The sequence below is a fragment of the Phasianus colchicus genome, chromosome 1 (genome assembly GCF_987193195.1).
Source record: "Phasianus colchicus chromosome 1, bPhaCol1.hap1.1, whole genome shotgun sequence".
Lineage (NCBI taxonomy): Eukaryota > Metazoa > Chordata > Aves > Galliformes > Phasianidae > Phasianus > Phasianus colchicus.
In genome coordinates, this window is record NC_143436.1 from 172,740,865 (window position 1) to 172,761,369 (window position 20,505).

The 20,505-nt window shown below is 37.9% G+C and overlaps 1 long non-coding RNA gene across 2 annotated transcripts; it reads right to left on the reverse strand.

Annotated features, from left to right (window-relative positions):
* Window positions 1–2,398: 2,398 nt before the first annotated feature.
* Window positions 2,399–10,508, reverse strand: LOC149920244 (uncharacterized). Of its 2 annotated transcripts, XR_016470721.1 has the most exons (5): window positions 9,912–10,508; window positions 9,123–9,210; window positions 7,278–7,341; window positions 5,580–5,680; window positions 2,399–2,570 (listed from the first exon to the last, which is right to left on the reverse strand). It is a non-coding gene; the product is annotated as an uncharacterized LOC149920244 (long non-coding RNA). The 2 variants fall into 2 exon arrangements; XR_016470716.1 differs by lacking the exon at window positions 7,278–7,341.
* Between the last annotated feature and the right edge of the window lie 9,997 nt (window positions 10,509–20,505).

Here is a 20,505-nt window from a genome sequence, read left to right on the forward strand (position 1 = left end):
CATCTTTGCAAGTTTTGCTTAAGTTGGGCAATTCAGACCCAATATTACTTATGAGCAAAAGAATCATACAAGCACTTATGAGTGCTGTTACATTCCAGATACTGAGACATTACTCAGCATTGATGAGAAAACTGTGCATATCCTGCATAGGATTAATTGCAGGAAGAATTAGTCATGCTGGCTGACAGGGTTAACAGAAATTTGTGCCTTTCAATGAGCTACTGAATGACTTTGCTTTTACAAGTCTAAATTATTCATGGAAGATCTTAATGAAAATGAATTTCAGCCTCTTGGTTATCTATGAAATGTCCATTGTGGCAGTGCCACAAATCACAATTTGTGATTAATTGCTAGAATATCTTTTGTTTCTTCTCATCTCAAAATGCCCACTGCAGACACTTCCAGCAGGAGAATGATGCCAAATACAAAGTATTTTCAGTCACCACTGGAATTGGGAAGAAATCTTGATTTTCACTGGGAGGATACAGTACAAATATGAGTACACCAAACTGTGGCTGGAATTCGGGTGGAAGTGCAGCAGCGCTGCTTTGAGCTATTAAGCAGACCTTAGCTGAGATATGTTGAAAACATGAATCACAGTGGACTGAGAAGTGATAAGTATTTATAAATAAATGCAAAAAGAATGAAGCCTGAGTTTTCTTAACACAGCAGATAGCATGAAAGTACTCAGCTATATTTAAGAACCATTCTGAAACTCAGTCCAACTGATGATTTCTAATAAATGAATAAATAAATAATCTTTGATTTCAGACCAGTGGGCTGCTGTCACTGCTAACTCATTCTCCAAATTCAGGCTGCTACAAAGGCTTACTTTAATTCATGCAATCTGACTTGTTCGTTTTAGATGATTATTCATATGCTTGAGAAGTATTTCTACATTTGTGAATTGAAGTGAATTTAAAAGTATATTAGGCAATATATTTCAGCCTATGTATTATTTGATATAGTAGAATTTAATAAATTCAGGCTGACATTTTCTTATCAGAGGCAAACTGACAGAAGGTAAAAATCTTGATCTTGATACCAAAACCTTGAGTGCATATGCTTAACCCAGCTGAAACCTTAAGCATCTCTAGCTTCCTCTTAGGATACTTTGATAAATCAGTGAAACCAGTGACACTTACTGATACAGATAAATATTGTGTTTATAGCTCCTCCTTTTCTGGGGCTTCAGATTTTTTGTAGTGACACTGAAGGGCATAAAAACTGAAAGGTACCCAGGAGAGACAAAGAATTTAGAGATCTTTTAGCAAGAATGAATTGTTAAATGCTTTTTAGGTTCTTTTGAGTCTTAGTTTCCTTTCAGCAGATGGCACTGTGAGAGCATTTGAACTGAATCCTCCAATATATTTCACTTTATATTATAGACATAAAGTAGTCATTAATATTGGCATTTATCATTTCAAGATAAATATCTATCTTTTAAAGTGATTTTTGAAATTACTGGGATGGAAGTTATCAACTGAAAGATCAAGTCATACATACATCACTGATTTGGGATACCTCATTTTTGATAACTTCAAATAAGTCTAGTAACGTCAGAGTTATTTTAAATTAAACTAAAATGAAATGCAGCCTTTTTTTTTTTTTTTTTTTTAAACATGTGTCTGTAACATTTTTTATTCTAAATTTATGTCATGCATTTAAAGAGAAGAGAGAATACCAGACTGGGGATTACATTTTCTCTCTGCTCTTATGCAAAAGTGAGAACAGACTTGAGCCAGTCTATCTATCATTCTCTATTAAGTATTTCTTGGAAGCTTGTTGCAGTACTGTTTAAAGCCTTTATGCTTTCACAAAGACGGTACACATGGATGTTTGGCTTTGGATCAATATTTGGCTTTGATCTCAATCTTTCAAGTATTAATTTAAAGCTGAATCCAAGGACACTTCATCCTCCAAATACCAATTTAAAAATACCAACTCAGCCACTTCCTATCTTTTCTGATTCATTCTTCACCCCTCTCATTTCTTTCTCAGCCATCAGTTATCCAGCTGATTTCCCTTACACAAGGGGCTTCATCTGCAGCTCTTCTATTGCTAATTCTCAGAAAGCCCTGAATTTCCAAATCCATCAGCTCTTTCTTTGCTATCTGCTCTTAACAAGTTTCTCATGAAATACAGCAATAGGATTGTTGCCTGTTGTAGGGAACAAGGAGTCTCTCTGAATACTAAATAAAAAGCAGATATGTTAGAATTAAAAGTAAAGTGAAAGAATGGTCTTGTAGAACATTACATGGAACAACTGACTGTTGTTTGAAAGAAACACCCACTCTGACAAAAACGAAGACTATGCATGGTCTTTCTGAATCTTTAGATGTTGTAATTGTTACAACTTATTGGTACAGACTGAGTTAATGATTTGTATGTTCTAGAAGTCAGGTAATTTTTGACAAATCGAAAGTTGAAAAGATTTGTTTTTCCAGCAAAAAAAGTAGATTATTATTTTTTAATGTACAGTAATTATTTTTTTCCTGTCCTCAAGAATACACTTGACCTTCCAAAGTTCTTCCTCTGTCTCTCTCTTTCTCCATAGCCTCACTTCTTTCCTGGAAAAAAAGAAAAAAAAAAAGAATCTTGAAGCACCAGCACCATTATAGTCACAACTTGTACCTCATGTTAGAGACAACAACTAAGATAGAGAGCAGGTTATACGAGTTAGATTTTCTCAATATCCTCACTGATAACAATGACAACACTGGCACTAACAGAGAAAATAAGGTAGGAACACTCAAAATGGAAAACAGGCACATAATGAGGAGAAAGAGCAACTGTCGAAGACCTGCATGTACCTTCAACAGCTCCCTCAAGGAATATGTGCATTAGTACTTTGTTACTAAATGTTTTGCTTTTTGTTTAATAGACCTACTATCAGTGGCTTTGGTTCATACTATGTAAATGCCTGTCGATCTCCAACTAATAATTCCTGCAACTGTTGAGTAATTTCAGCCAGGTTCAGCCACTGTGAAGAGTAGTATGGGGCACAGAGTTCACATTTCATGAGATAAACAGAGGAGTAGAAGCAAAAGACTTCAGCTTGCTGATGGAAGTCTGAGCAGTCACATCAACTATGCTATTAGACATCAAAGATACCAGGAAAGAGACGTTTGAATTCACACAAAAGCAGGAAAGATTTGTTTGGAATTTTCACCGACTTAGGTGAGTAAAGGTCACAAGACCTCAGGAAATCAAGCTTTGAAGTCCCTCTGAACACAGGACTGGCTGCTTTTTAGAAGCCTTTTTTTTTTTTTTTTTTTTTCCTCTGTATTTGCCCTCCTCCTAAAGATATGCACATTCTTACATTAAAAGCTGGAGTTTTTGTAACTAAGGGATTTAAAAACATAAATATTGGCAAATCCATGTTTGCAACTTTCAAAACCAGTCTCACTTTTTTGGGCATTTCCTTTGGTACATAATTATACACCAAAAGATTTTAGACTGAAGACCTGTGCTTGATTTAGTTTAGTTTAGTATATAAAAGAGTGAAATGAGTTGTTAACAGTGGAAATGACTTATTAGTTCCCTGATACAGATGGCTGAGAGGGTATAACTTACCCAGATGTCAGCACACATTTCTTTAAATATTTCCTTACAAAAACGTTAAAGAATTGTTCTGCTGCAGCTCTTATGCAAAGATCTTGGTTACATAGTGGTTACATAGGAGGGCTGCAGTGGGATTATGCAGCAATGGAATCTCTAGAGACATTGTGACTGACTCATACCAGCAGCAGCTGAAAGGACTGTGCATTTCCCTCTAAATACAATAAATAAATTCTGATTAATTAATTAAGGAAAATAGATTAAATTTGTTTGAAAGAAGGAATTTCTAGGCAAGAAGAGGTACCATCTCAGTACATCTGACCAATTTGTCTTCTATGCAGCTTTTTACTGACAACAGAAATTCCACCAAAGCAGTTCTTTTCTTCTTTGTTACCCATTCCTGCCTCCAGAATGTCTTTTGCAGGAGCTGCCTGTTCTTCTTTATTTTCATTGTTGAATCCTTACCTGGGATCATTAACCTTTCCTCAGATATTTTAAATTACTTGTCCTGAGAATAGAAGCAAGCAATTCCCAGCATATTGCCCAAACTAATAGCTGTAACTCTAGTAGCGGTAACTTAAATCACTTTATTTTTTACAGTGCATTGTAGACACATTAAGGTCAGTTTTTACTGATCTCTTGCTTTGCAGACATTTTCACATTCAATAGAGCCTCAAAAAAAGTTAAGTATATTATCAGACTGAAAATGTTATAAGTAACTCTGGCATTTATGCGAGGAAAATTGTCCCTTTTCTGCAATAGTTCTACTAGGATCAATTCAAATATTATCATAAAGGAAAGTAATTTCAGTTCAATGTTCCTCTGATTTTTTTTCAGCGAGTCACCTCATCCTGTACTTGTGAAAGCAAATTGCTCTGAGCTTTACAAGATGGGAACAACTGAGGAAAAAAGGAAGAAAACATGAGAAAAAAATTCTTTACTATGATGGTGACAGACCACTGGAACAAGCTGCCCAGAGAGGTTGTGGAGTCTCCTTCTCTGGAGATATTCAAAACAACCCTGGCACCTTTCCTGTGCAGCTACTGTATGGAATCTGCTTTAGCAGAAGGGTTGATCCCTTCTAGTTCCTATGATTCTGTGATTCGGTGAAAAGCAAACAAAAACAATGGCCAAAAAACCAAACCAAAACAAACAAACAAAAAACAAATCCACCAGCCAACCAACCAAAAAGCATATGGCAGTGTATAAAGGATTCTGGCATTAACAGTTCTTTATCCCTTCTATCTGCGAGCAGATCTCCCATGCAGAAGCAGAGGAGTTAAATATGAACAGATACATATCACACACTGTAGGAAAACCAACGTACAGGAGGGAAAAAAAGTAAAGAGACTGTGATGTTCTAACAGAGCACTGATTCACCAGTGGGAAACTGCGCTATTTGCAGGAATCCTCACCCACTACAAGCAAGATGAAGACCAGCATGGCTGGAAGCTTGTGGAAAGGAAGTGTGACCAGCAGGCACTCACTGCTTGGCCATGTCCCAAGCTGTGCTCTAACAAAGGTGAGAGAAAAAAAGGAGAAAAACATCTCCTCTCCTGACTGTCCCAGGTGTGATCAGCCAGGGCACCAACCATGCCACAGTATAGCTGTGATTGCTGCCTTGTATTTCCAGGCATTGTGCCTCTGCTGGAGGAAATGGTAGATGTGGTTACTGATAACAATGAAAAGGTACTGAACGCCTTCTTTGACTCAGTCTTTACCAGATTCTTTCCAGGCTTAGGTTTGTCCGAGAAGCTGTTGATGAAAGGACTTGATAATCAGACAAAGTGAATTCAAAAGCTGGGTGAACTGCCAGGCCAAGAGAGTGATGCTCCGAGGTTCAAAGTTAAGCTGAAGGTCAGTAATGAGTGCTGTTCCCCAAGGGTCAACAATGGATCCAATCCTGTATTATACAGGATCATTACCATTGTTTTCCATCAATGACCTAGACAACAAGGTAGAGTGCACCCTCAGTACATTTTCAGATGACCCAAAACTGGGGAGAGTGGCTGACTCACCAGAGGGCCATATTGCCATCCAGACAGACCTCAACAGGCTGGAGAGATGGGATGACAGAAGCCTCAAGAAGGACAATGAGGAGAAATGCAAAGTCCTGTACCTGGGGAGGAAGAAATCTATGTGAAATCACAGCTGTGCTGGGGCACCCTCGGTTCAAAAACAGCTTTGCAGTAAAAGACCTGGGGTTCTTGGTAGGCACCAAGTTGAGTAAGAGTCAGCAGTGTGCCCCTGTGATAAAGGAAGCCAACAGTAACCTGGGCTGAATTAGGCAAAGCACTGTCAGCAGGTGGAGGTAGGTGATCCTTACCTCTGCTCAGCGCTGGTGAGAACACAATTGGACTAATATGTACACTTCTGGGCCCCCCAGCACAAGGGACCCATGGATATAATGAAGCAGATCCAACAGATCCATTTTTGCCAAATGTTCAAGAAGCTGGAGAATCTCTTCTAGGAGGAGAGGCTGAGAGGGTTGGAACTATTTAGTCTGTTTTTTCCAGGGGCGAAATCTCATTGGTGTATATGAAGGATGGAGCCAGACTCCTGTCAGTGGTGTCCAGTGGCAGGATCAGAGGCAACTGGCGCAAACTGGAGAATGGAACATTCCCTCTGAACACCAGGAGCCCTTCTGTGCCGTGCAGTGATGGAGCACTGGCTGCCCAGCTGCCCCAGAGACTGTGAGGCCTCCTCCTTGGGGATCTCCCAGAGCCACCTGGACATGGCCCTGGGTATTCTGCTGGGGCAGGGGCTGGATGTTTTGCAGTGGTTCCTTCCAACCTAAACCATTCTGTGATACATCTGTTTTAAACCTGTGTACAAAAGAAAAACAAACAAACAACAACAAAAAACCCACAACTCCCTGTTTAAACCTTCCTCTTTCCAAAAAGTGACAGAGTAGTCTAATAAATAAATAAATAAATAAACATGTCTTTGACAGAACGAAGACTTTATACATGCTCTTAACTATACACACAACATTTAATCTCATTAATTTTAGTGGAACGTGCAATATTGTAAAGACATAGATAAGTCAACAGGCTTGAGGTGTGTTTAAATTTCAATTTTGTAAGAAGACTGTAAAGTTGATATTTTCTGTGAGTCACAATTTTTTTAAAATTCTTTTTAAAAGACCATAACAGGTTTCTTGGGGTGTTTACAGGGTAGTAATGATATGATTTTTATTACCAATACACTCATAGGAAGGAGGGTGAATTATCTTTTGGGTATTTAGGTGTTGAAGACAAATTCAATCTGAATCTGAGTTAGAATATTAACTCCAGGTACATTTCAACTTTTGTGAGCTTCTGTATTTGATGTTCTTTGGAGCATTACCATCAGACAAATTTGTCAAAGGTATGGCAGAGATAAGCTTAATAACATCTAAAATTTTGCTTTTTAAATTTAAAAGTAGGCTGTTAAGCTGGTTAGTCTTAAAAATAAATTCAGGCTCCTCTCTTCTTAAGGGCAGCCTCTCTCAGTTCTCTGCAAGCTTCTCACCTCTTAATAAGTAATGAGAATTTGGGCAAACAGAAACCCAGACATTCAGTAATAGCTTGCTTCAGCACTTCTTTTTTAAAATGCTCTCTTCTCTGGCCTGTTACCAAATGCCCGAATCTCTCCCTCTCAGGCTCCACTGTCAAATATCTCCAATTACTGCCAGAAATTTGTGGCTCACTGTTATTTTAATAAAGAAATTTTACTTTGCAGACATTGGTGTTTCTCTTGGTCTTTTCTCGTCTCCTTAGGATGGCTTAACATATCGCTCTACAGGATAAAAAAAAAAAAAAAACAAAGTAGGATCTACCATTCATATAAAGCATAAAACATCATACAATTTATTCAGCATAACGCACATTCAAAATTGATTATACCTACCAAAAAAAAAAAAAAGACTGATGGGGTTCATGTGTGGGACTGAAACCAACAGATTTAAAAACAATGTTTTTTCAATGACCTGGAATTTTAGTACAATGACTTTGAGTGTAAAATCTACCCCCCCCCTCCCCCCTCATCCCCCCTCATCCCCACTCCCAACAAGGAACAATGTAGAATGCATTAATTTGAAGAAATTACACCTCTGGTTGAATTTTCTGAAATGTATTTATCAGACATCCATTATATTACTGTTTTCTCTCTGAAATGGGTCTGGTGAATATAGGATTTTTATTTCCTGTTTGTGTGGGTTTTACATGGAAAGATTCAACATGAACTGTGATTAACATCATTAAACTGCATTTGTATCTAGGATACCAGTAAATCTTGAATATTTGAGATTGAAAGTACTCACTATCTAGAATAAAATTCAGTTAATGATTTATGTGTGCGTACATTAGAATTCCAGTTAGCAACAGTGGACTCTGCTAAATTCGGTCTTTAAGTTGTGCAGCATTTTACATTATGTGTTGAAAGAAGGGACCAAAAACCATGACTACTACATGCAAAATAAAGAAGAGTTCAAGCAGTTCAGAGTTGCAAGCAATTCTTATAAACTTGGGATATCTTGAAAATGTATCTCAGCTAGGGTTAAAACGTGTGCTGTTTGATAAAGACCATTGTAAAGTAATAAATAATTGATTAAGTAGGTAGTCTCAAGAGTTATACTGTCAGCCAGACAAAATGCAGTTGTACGGTAGCTATACTACAGGGACTATGATTACATGGACCAACCAACAAGAATTAAGTTAATACAAAGATAACATGTTTTGCTTACATGCTGCAACTGGTCCTGGCTCCTAGATTCACAGCCCAATCTCCTGCTTGCCTAGGTTACCAGAGTCAACAAAGTCAGCAAAATTTGTTGAAGACCTGGCATTTTGTCTCCAGTTAACTTGATCTACACCTGGTAACTCTGGGAAAGTTCACCCACCTCTAACAATGCAAATTCATGACACAGAATAGAGTACAACAAACATGAAAAAGACAGAGAGAGGAAAATTGAGAGAGAATTTAAATGTCAGTGCTCAGAAAATATCTTAAATATGTCTTAAATACGTATATTAGCAGAACGCTAGAGGAGCCTGCGCTCTCCTTCAATGTCCTGTGAGGCCATATGTCTGTTCTGAATGGCTCCATCCGCATGCCTCAGTACTAGCTCATTTTCAAACTAAATCCTCCTTCTTTTTGTAATATCTTAACCTACCAGATGATTTTCAAAGTCTTCACATGCCGTAGCAGGAGATCAAGATCTCCAATGCAAATAGCAGCAGATTCACTTTTCATTTAAAACTGGAGGACACAGAACTCATCATTTCTCTCACAGCTCTGACCCAATCAGGGGGAGATATGAATTGTATTTCATAAATTCAGAATTCACAGCACTTGGAACTTCAAAAACATTTAGGTTTAACCCAGCAGGTAGCTGAGCACCACATAGCCATTCATTTGCACACCCCCATCTCAGGTGGGCTGAGGGAGGGAACTGGAAATAAACAAATCTAATGGGTTGAAATAAAAACTATTTACTGAGACAGAATATGAAATAGGAAAGAAAATGCAATGGTAACTATATATATATATATACATATCTCCACAATGCAATTACTCACCACTTGTTGACCAATGCCCATCTAATAGTACAGGCGCTCTCTGACTGATGCCTTGCTGGGAATGCCATGTCTCATCACCTGCCCATCACTTAGAAACAATCAAAACATCAGTGTGCTATTAACACTGTCTCAGCTGAAACCAGGACAAGAATAAATGAAAAGCAGTTGGAATTGAATCACAGTGCATTGAGCACTCACCTGGGAGAGGAAAGCACTGGAGTTTGTTTTTCTGATCACATTATACAGTTTAAATTATAGCACAAACATATTATTAAAAACAGAGCATGAACAGTAGGTTCCACACTAACAAGTTTGTCCATGTGCCTGGACTAAGATGAATAATAAGCTCAAACACATAAACAAAACAAAACAAACAAAAACTAACCAACCAAACAACAAAACCAGCAACCTCCTCCCCTCCCCTTCCCTTCCCTCCTCCCCCCCCCCCCCCAAAAAAAAAAAAAAAAAAAAAAAGTCAAGAAAAACAAACACAAACTGCAAGAGAAAGGCAGGCAAAAATATCAGCTAGATTTTCATGGATGAACAAGGAGATCCTGAACAGGCTCAAACACAAAAAGCAAGCCTTTTTGTGGAAGCAAGGACTGGTAGCTTGAGAGGAATCCAGAGAAATTTTCGGATCATGTTAGGAAAGCTGAAGGCCTGATAGAATTAAGTCCTGCCAGGGATATCAAGGGCAATAAGAAAGACTGCTGTAAGTATTTCAGTGATGAAAAAAAGACTAGGGAAAGTAGGGAAAGTCTGAGCACTCTTAAATAGGCAATCGCAGACCTGGTTAGCTTGGTTATCAGGAATCTGGAGAAAGCTGAGGTATTCAATGGCTTTTTTGCCTCAGTCTTCACTGGCAAGTGCTCTAGCCACACCACTCAAGTCTCAGAAGGCAAAGGCAGGAACTGGGAGAAAGCAGAACCACCCACTGTAGGAGAAAATCAAGTTTGAGCCCATCTAAGGAATTTAAAGGTACACAGCTCCATGGGATCTGGTGAGATGAGATGTGCAGGTCTTGAGGGAACTGGCAGATGAAGTTGCTAAACCACTATCCATCACATTTGAAAAGTTATTGCAGTCCACTGAAGTTCCGACTGATTGGAAAGGGAGAAACATAACTTCAATGTTTTAAATGGAATAAGGGAAGGACTGAATAACTACAGGCCAGTCAGTTTCACCTCTGTGCCCAGCAAGATTATGGAGCAGATCCTCCTGGAAACTGTGCACGTGGAAAACAGAGAGGTGAATGGTAACAGCCAGCATGGCTTCACTAAGGGTAAATTGAGCCTGGCTAACTAAGAGGCCTTCTATGACAGAGTTATAGCACTAGTGGATAAGGAAAAAGCAACTGACATCACCTACCTGGACTTGTGCAAAGCATTTGACACTCCCACACAACATCTTTGTCTCTAAATCAAAGAGACATGGATTTGATGGGTGGACCACTCAGTGGATAAGGAATTGTCTGGATGGTTGCACTCTAAGGGTTGTAGTCAATGTCTTGATGTCCAGGTAGAGACCAGTGGAAAGTAGTGTTTGTCAGTCAGTATACAGACTGATGCTGTTTAAAATATTTGTTGGTGATATGGAGAGTGGGATTGAGTTCATTCTTAGTTTGCAGATGACACCCAGCTGGGTGACACAGTTGACACACTGGAGGGAAGAAATACCACCCAGATGGACCTTGACAGGCTTGAGAGGTGGGCCTATGTGAACCTCATGAAATTCAGTGAGGCCACGTGCAAGGTCCTGCACCTTAGCTGGGGCAATCCTAAGCACCAGTACAGGCTGGGCAAAGAATGAGGGTTGTTCTGTGAAGACAAATACTTTCCCCTAGTGAACTGTCCACTTATCAGTACAACACAGAGGAAATGATTCAGACCATGTGGATAAAAAAGAAAGGCAGTCTTTTTTCTCTCTTTGTCTCTTAATAAAACCATGTCCTAAGATGACATAAAATTACTGCATGTCATCATATGAAAACAGAGCCTTCATGCTAAGTAGAGTCTATTGTTTTAACAGCTGAAACTGCAGAACAAAAAAACCCAACCCCCACATCAAAAGAACAAGATTAGAATCACAAAGCTTACTATTCAAAAGCAGGGAAGTAACAAAATGAAGACTGCCAGAATTTTCTTTTTAATATTTTTATCTGTGAGTATATAGCTGTCTATTATCAAAAGGTCACCACTCTGTACAAGAGTGAATAGTTACTACACTCAAATTAGTGAGCACTTATGCTTTATTTCTTCTTATTGTAGTACAGATAGATTCATGCTGTAATACAGTACTTTTGGGAAACTTCAGTGTAGTAAGAGGTGATGAAAATCTCAGTTTTATAATTCTGAACCAAAGTATGAAGAAAATTAGAAAATTCTTTTTTTTCACTGTTTTCAACTGGCAATTTGAAAACAATTGGAAGCTCATTTTTCAGAGCATATAGGCTTGTACAACCCATCTCATATGCAAAAAGACTTCATTTGCAGTTGCCATTGCCTCTATCTGAAAATCAGACCTTGGTGTATCACATTAGATATACAAAAAATGAGAAATGTGTAATTTGTAGCTTTACATTAAAAAATCTAAACAATTTGCTCAGAAACTCTCATGCACATTTTATGAAAGCCAAATATAGAAACACATGTCATGGGTAGCAACAGAAATGTCTGTTTAGTGTGAAAAATAATAAGGCTAAAGGATGGATCCTTTGGAAATTTTATTACTAAACCCAGTGTCTCTTGATTATTTTCAAAAGAAGACAAAAACATGTCTTAGCTATAAAAATTGACTAGAATGTCAAATACGCCATTGCTGCAAACATTGTAGTGGCTGGAGGAATTCTGCACAAAATGGTTTTGGCATTTTATACTGTCCAAAATACATTTTCTCCCAGTTTTATTCCTCAATATTATGGAAAGATTTTATTTGAAATACATAGGCAGCTAGTGTCAAATACTCAGTATGGAAAAAAAAAAAATTCTTAACAAATGTTATATATCAAAGTTTTCTGGTAACATTTTCATTTTATGCACATATTGCTCACCATACACTGAGGTTGCTGCATCGAAAAGAGAACAAGGGGTATAAATTTAATTTTTGTTATGGAGGGAAAGACTTTTTCTATTACATCTCTAAGTACTAAAAGTGATTATTAAAATAATATGAATTGTTGTTGTTTGCTTGTTTTTGATTAGCAAATGATTGTGTTGCATTTAATCATCTCACCTCGAGATGGAAAAGTAGAATTCTATGTGACTGAGTAGACATCAGAGAGTAAATGCATACTGTGATGGACACTTCTGGCCTCCTTTACTTGTTCCTATTTTACATTACAGCAGGTCTTGACTCAAACATGGAGCTATTTTATGTTGACATACATGAAAATTAGAGAATTGGGCTCATCTTCCATGGTTTCATTCCATGCCACCAGAAAGTAATGGATGTGAATACTGGGAACATATTAACTATAAAAGTCAGTTTGCCAAGAGATTATTCAATAATTTAAAAATCAAGACTTGTTTTGTCAAAACAAAACATTTATTAGTGTAGTCAGATCACTCATGCAGACCTGAGAGAGTGCATGTGCTGTGTGGTAATGGCAAATGTATTATTAAAGTATTCTACTTGCCCGAGTACATAATAGCTGTCACCTTATATTTAATCTGTGTCATTAATAGACAAAAACACACTGCTTTTGAAACAGCTAATTTAGGTTAGCTATCATTATACAAAAATTGTAGTTGAGGCAAAAGAAGAGCAATTTTAGCACTGTGTCAATAAGCATAGTAAAGCTTATACTATTCCCTGACATGTTCTTCCAGCTCCTTGATCAGCCAGTGCTGTAGAATTGCCTGTGTGCTAATTTCATCTTGTGACTTACAATACGTCAAGAGCGGCTGATGCATATCTTAGTTTTGTCAGAAGAAAATAACTTGTCTTGACAGGAGAACTCTTTTATCCTGAAAGAAAAAGAACAAGCAAACAAAGAAAGAACATGAGGAAATCATCTATTAGTTGCTGGTCATTTGGCTTTGACGGTATAGAATATTGCCATAATATTCTAAAACTAAGAGTTCTTTTGGTATATCCTTGAGTTCTATAGAGATACACTGGTTATGAAGCTTTTCATGTACCAGAACAAAAGATATCCCAAACTCCTTGATATCTGACTCATATAGTCAACAGAGTTCATAAAAAGACTAGTCTTATTTTAGAGTGACCTATATTTAGTTGGCTGACAAGCTTCCCAGGCTATTTCAGCTACAAATATTCAACAGGGAGCAAAGGCAAATCTGTGTAATGTGTAATGGATAAGAGGATTCTGAGGTACACCCTTCTGCATGGCTGAACATTGTAGCCATTAATTGTGAAGCCAAATTCCAGACTTTCACATCATTAAGTTTTCAGTGGCATTTAACAAGTTAGCTACATGATGCACTTAGGGATAGGTTGAACTACCAGTGTGGAGATCTGTAATTTAACAGCCCTTGAGTTGAGCAGATGAATGAGTCAGCACACCTGCCGTCTCTGGCAGCTGGATATTAGCAATCTATACCATGGATAACATGGTAATTATGTCATTTAAGTTAGGATGCTACAACAGAGGACAGTTTAAAAGCTTTCAGATCCCTCTGAAAAATGAATAAAAAGATAAAATAAAAAAATAAGATGATGCAGGGTAAAATACTGCTAGAAATATTCTATTAATTATGAAGAAATCATATCTTGCAACATAGCTATATTCAATATATAAAAATATTTTTGTGAAAAGAAAGGCCTGCCTGAATTGTGTAGACTTCTAGAGTAAAAATATTTAAGATTTCATGATTTTTTTTTTAACCGACTGCTGTCTTATTGCATAATTTAAATAAAGAAAAATAGCTTATAAACTCCATTCTTCTCATAGTGGCACAAAATAAAATGTAGATGGTAGGATGTGGGTGTGAAAAAGCATTGGAGAATTAGGAAAAGTAATTTAAAAAAAGCAAAATTAGTTTGGTAGCAATATTTACCTTGCATAACAAAATCATGGAACTACACAAACCAGGTCTTTCCTTCTAATTTCTGATATCTTGATATCCTTTCCTTACAAAGAAACTCTGTAAGCATGTATTTACTTCAGTGCCTCCAAGGTGCAAAATGGTCAGAGGAAACAGAAATGGATTTGGCACAAAAGTAGGGACACACCGTTCTTTCATTTTATCTTAACTCTAATATGAAAAGGCTTCTCATATTCATGAAATAAGCAAAGATTTGAAAAATTAAAAAGTCACCTCTGAGCCCAGCTGAGCAACTCAATATCTATAGCTGATTGACGTGTTACACGCTACTTCCATCACACTTCAGAAATATCAGTTGATGAACACTCGGAATCCAACTTCTGCTGGCATGATATAATTCATGCTGTTTCTATTGAATCATAAGGATAAAATAAGGAGTTTCATTACTTAATTACATAAATTAATGCAAAAAAGCAAATAATTCCAAATAACTAGAAGTAACTGCAGAACAAAGTCTAAATGGCATTTACCTCCTTGAAATTAGATCTATCAGCTTACAGAACAGTCTTCCAAAATAAATAAATAAGGTTCACTCTCACAGGTGATTTACTATCAGATTAGATGAAACCTCAATCCTGTAAAACCAATCCTACAGTTGCAGAGGAATAAAACTGATAACTTGATATAAGTCCACACAAGATTCCTCCTCTATACATTTAAATGTTCTTCCTAGGTCTGACTCTTCCATTTTGAATGCTACTTTTATTACTGGATTTTCATTCTATTCACATACAGATTACACATGCATTATTTTTGCTTTGTCTTTTAGTGAGGCAGTTAAACTTGATCTCTCAAGGTCCTTTCCATCTGAACTGTTCTATTCTGTTCTGTTCTGGCTAGATACAGCCTGATTTTTTAAACAAGCCTTTGTTGATCATCATTCACTTTTTTCTTCAAACACCTTAAGACTTCTTGTGGTGCATTCATACTAATGGCTAGTCAAGCTCCACTACACCACTCTTACTCCCCATCCTCAATGAAACAGGGAGAGAAGACAGGACTAAAAACTTACAGGTTGAGATAAAGACAGGGAGATCACTCACCAATTGCTGTCAAGGAAAAACATACAGCACAGAAAGATTAATGTAATTTATTCCTTATTGCTAATAGTGTAGAGCAATGAGAGCTAAAAGCAAACAAAAAACACCTTCATCCCTATCCACCCACTTTTACCTCCTCCCCGCAAGTGTCACTTGGCATCGAGTTTTTCAGGCTCATTATATTTTACCTCTTCCAGTTCCTCATACAGCCCTGCCTGATGAGTATCTTCTGGATTGTGTTGAATGGAGATGTGATGGGACTTAGAAAAATATATTGTCCTTCTTGCTTCCCTGTGGTTCAGGGATTTACAGTATAATTATCTGTGCTATCTAATTTACCTTCACAGTCCTACTTACTGTAGACTAATATGTGAACATACCATAGGATCACAGAACAATTCAGGTTGGAAAACACTTCTAGAGGTCTCTAGTCCACCTTCCCACTCAGAGCAGATCCATTTAGCACAGGTTGCTTAGGGTCTTGTCCAATCAGCTGCTGAATACCTTCATGGATAGGGTCTCCACAGGCTTTCTGGGCAATCCAAGCCAGCATTTGATACTTCTCGGTGAAACACTTTTCCCATCTTATAGATGAAGCATTATGGTGATATCACACTGACGGCCAAGTAAACTCCACCACATCACTCCCTCACTCCTCCTCCTCAAAGAAACAGAGGAGGAAAATACAGTGGAAAAGAGCTCAAGAATTAAGATAAAAACACAGAGATCAATCATCATCAGATACAAAACAGACTCAGTGTGAAGAGATTAATGTAATTTATTGTCTATTGCTAACAGACTAGAGCAGTGAGAGCTAAAAGCAAATTACACCTTCTCCACCATCCTCTACCACCACCTCCCCCCAAGAGGCACAGCACATTGGGGCTGTGGTCAGTGGTTGTGTGCTGCAGCTCCGGCCTGGAGCTGCTACTATGGGGGTATCCATGGGCTGCGGCCTTCAGGCCTCATCCATTGCTGCACCAAAGGCTCTTCCATGGCTGCATGTGAACATCTACTCTGCAAGGTGCCCATTGGCTGCAGGGCTCCTCCATGGGCCCTTCCTGGGCTGCAAGGATCTTCTGCTCCATGCTGGAGTATCTCCTGCCTTTCTTCTGCACTGATCTTGCTCCCTTGTTAAATCTGTTCTCTCAGAGGCACAACCAGTATCACTCATGGCTCAGCTCTGGCAGCAGCAGTCCCTCTTGGAGCTGCTCTGATCTGACATGAGGCTCTGCTCACAAAGGCGACCCTGCTGCCCAAACCTTCCCACATCTGCCCTTCCATTTCCAACTGCCTGATGTTGAGTCTTCATTCTCAACAGCAAAAAGCTTCAGAATCAGACCTTGCCTTTCCATTTAACAACTATTGTTAAGGGGAACTTGATTTTACCTTTTTATCCCTCTCCTCTCATGTAAATAATGCAATGACTGGTAACATGACAGTAGCTCTGACAGCTTGTTCAAAAAGCTGTATTTTATAGTTGAATACAAGACAGCAGTTATGTAACACTTACTGCTTACTGATCTCAAAGCACTTGAAAAAGAATGCAGAATTTCCATACTATATTATATAGTACCCGCTTTTTTTCCTTTTGCTACAAGTAAGTTTTTCTGCTTTAAACAAAATATTTCTCCAGTTCTGACTTTTAGATCTGCTCTAGATTCACAGAAAAGGAACATCTTTTTTGAGGGCATGGATACATTTGGCTTTCAAGATCATTTTGGCAGAGCTTACATTAACACACATCATTGCAAAGCTGCTCCTAAAAGACCATCATACACGAGTGCTGTCCCCCATCCTTACCACTCCTTTACTGCAATACCCGCACAGTCTGTGTGACCTTGCAGTTTTTCGTTTGTAGTTCAGTTCCCACAAACCAACTCAGAGCTGCTCTAGACTCTCTGAAGCCACAGGAAAGCATCCCAAATTCTGGCTCCTCTAAGAGCAGATGCAAAACCCAGGGGAATCCACAGATTTCTCACCTACTCCATACCTCCATCTTGTGCTTGAGGAAAGGAAATTGAGAAGGAAGGTAGAGCAAAGGGGTTCAGGACAGTTGGAGTAGGCTTGGAGGGCCACAGAATGCAGGAAAGAGTGCTGGAGCAGGAGCACTAGAGAGAGCATGATGGAGAAGAAACAGAGGATCTGTGAACAAGCTGGGAATGATTTCACCTTGCTTACTAGATTTCTTTCTAGCTATGCAGCTAGGTAGGAAACTCCTGTCTTCATTTGTTTTTCAGTAATTACCATGTTCACTGTTCCCTTCAAATATATATTTTTTCTTACTCTTTTGACCTCCTTCTGGGAGATTCAGTTGATCTATCTGGTTTTTAATTTCTGTAGTAAAGCCTACCAGTGACACTTTTATCATTTTGATGATGTATTAATACTACATATGAATATGAACTGTCTAGATGTCAACTCTTCCTACAGCTATTTTCCAGTAACAGATAATTCCTCTTCTTTTGTGTCTCTTTCATTTACTCATCTCTATTGTATCATGATATATATATAAATAAATTACCTCCAAACTAAGACATAAATAGAATCCCTAAACAAAGAAAATTCCAATAAAACTAGTATTTTAGGTAGCTTTTAAAGGCTGTATAGCAGCACTTCTCAAAGTGTCTTTAAATAGTTGGCTTGCACTTTCCGAGTGCTTTAATAAAAATGTGAGCAGTTTCGAGAGAAGAGGTTAGAGCAACTTGCTATGTTTAATGTTTCTGCAGAGTAACTTGAAAAGTCTTCAGCCCTTTCCAACCTGTATTCACTTGCTACAATGAGCAAAAGTACAAGCACAGAGAATACTTTGCAGAAACCCATGGTAATAAATTACAACATTTATAAGTATTTATAAAACCAACATAGAACCTTATATCAAAACCAACTTTTCTGTTTTGTGTCCTTAGATAATGGAAGGAAATGCATGTAATTTGTGGTAGTGTCCAGTAGAGACCAGTGAGGGTTTACAGTAATGATTCTGCTGTCTCAATATGCAGAAATCTTCCTTTCTTAAGCTGCCATTTAAAACATGAAATCATCTGTAGTTTAGACACTGGGGACCATGGCTCTTCCTTCCTGGATAACAGATGAAATGGTGCAGATTTTCAGCTAAAACAACTAATGTCTTCAAGAGAGATGTATGGACACAGCTGGGAAGGTTCTGACAGCAGGAGGCTGAAGGGGCAGCATGTAAGAGATGGCCATGAACAGCTTTGAACCAGCCACAGCCACATCAAGCTGGCCCCGAAACTGCAGGGAACTGGGACTAGAAAGAGGGGGGAGAAGGTTGTCCAGCAGCTTTTGCTGATTTGACCTTACAATTTTGAGATCATTTGCATAGAGGAAAGAAATAGTACCCAGTGATGGGAAGATGTGAGGATATACCTTTCTAGAATAAATCTCATACAAACCAAAAGAGTTAAGAGAATGGGCATCACTGACATGAGTCATTTAAGGGACTGAAAATAAATAAGATAATAAAATTGCACATAAATGTTTTAATATAGTAAATGCCTTGGTTGTTAACACTGCAGATTGTCCAGTTCAGATACAACAATAAATACAGATGGTCTCTGGAGGTACATACATTGCCTGAAAGAGTAAAAACCAATTATGAATGACACAGAAAAAAAAACAAGACATTTCTCACTCCATGGACAGCTGCAGAGGGCAAGAAATGCTGGGGGAAAAGTATGGTTGGGAATTGTGTTTGTTGTTCTGAAGCATTAGAGTTATTGAAAGAGAGAAAATTTCTTTAAATCTGTTCTGACTTCTAACCTGTATTTCCCTCTGAACAGATCTGACTTCCTTCTTCATGTCTGTTTGTAGCAGTACATTAGGTAGTCATAGTGCTGCTCCTACAAATACCACAGTATGAAAAGAAATGTAAGTATACAGCTGAATTTGCTTTTTGATTAAATTGACTTTATGTCTAAAGAAAATTGAAGCAGGATATTTGAAGTAGGATGTTATTTCTCCAGTTTATTACCAAGAAGTCTGAGTGCAATATAAAACCCAATTGTTTGAGGAATCATATTTAATTACAATGATCGAGAAACATCCTCCATCTTATAAGGTTGTGCAATACACCAAAACGGATGGCAGTTAAGAGGAGACACTACCTTCTGTTGTGAGACTATTATGTAAGCACTAACTGGTAAAGATTTCCTGGATGAAGGTCATAATGCAAAGAAAAACAGAAACTGACCACAATAATTATCCTTGGTTTTCTCTTTAATCACACAATTAGGTCATGTCAGGAAATATATAGTCTTGTGCATAGTCTGGAAATTACAGCTCTATGGTCTGGAAATTACAGCCATCATATTGGTATGTATGAAAGTAGTGGAGCTGTTTTGGGACTGGTCTACTGGTGTTTTGGATCAAAATATCAGTGTGAGTCTGTTCTTTTCATTTTCACAGTAAAATAAAATAAGAATTAGTGGTAAGACACACAAAAGATGTCAAATGCCTTTAATAAGATTTAAAACATACACAATCCGAGATAAGAAAAATACTTAGCTGCAAATATCTGATGATGTTCCATGACCGTGTAATCTCAACTATGTGTTAATACCTATACAAGCTGTGTTTTGCAATTTATCAGTCCAAGATTTTGCCTAACTTTTAACCAACCAACTCAGCAACTTTTGCTAATCAGTTTATATCAAACTGATTGGTAAAAACATGGTCTTGTCTGGTGGATAGTAGAAGGCCCTCCAAAAATAAATCATGTAATTTAAAATAGAATTCTCTTCTGAACAAAGGGAATGAGATGGTAAAAAGCTGCCCAAAATAGACACAAGGAAAAATTGCAGCTCTGATAGAAGAGTCATGAGTCAGAATGAAAAGAGAAGAAAGATTTCAGGCCTTTGTAGAAAACTGCTGCTAGTAATCATGAAAATGCTGTGTGTTTATGTTGTACAAAGTCATCCCAGAAAGCTCAAAGGATTGAGGAAATATTCTGGCATTAGAAATACAAAGGCTTCAAAAAGAATCTGAGAATATTCAGTGCCTAAAACTTGCTAGCAGTCATAACATCCATCAGTCTTCTAGCAGAAGCTTCAACTTGGGGTACTGACAGTGCGCACTGACTGTATGAGAAAGGCCACTTTCCCTAATTAGGGCAAATTCTTGAAGTTTGTCTGCAGTTGTCTTTTAAGATTCCAGTCCTTCCTCCTTTCTGTGATAGTTTCATTCAATTCAATCAAAGATACCATTGCAATTCTGTGATGAATCTGTCAAAGCAAATGTATATCTGAAAGCTACTTTGCT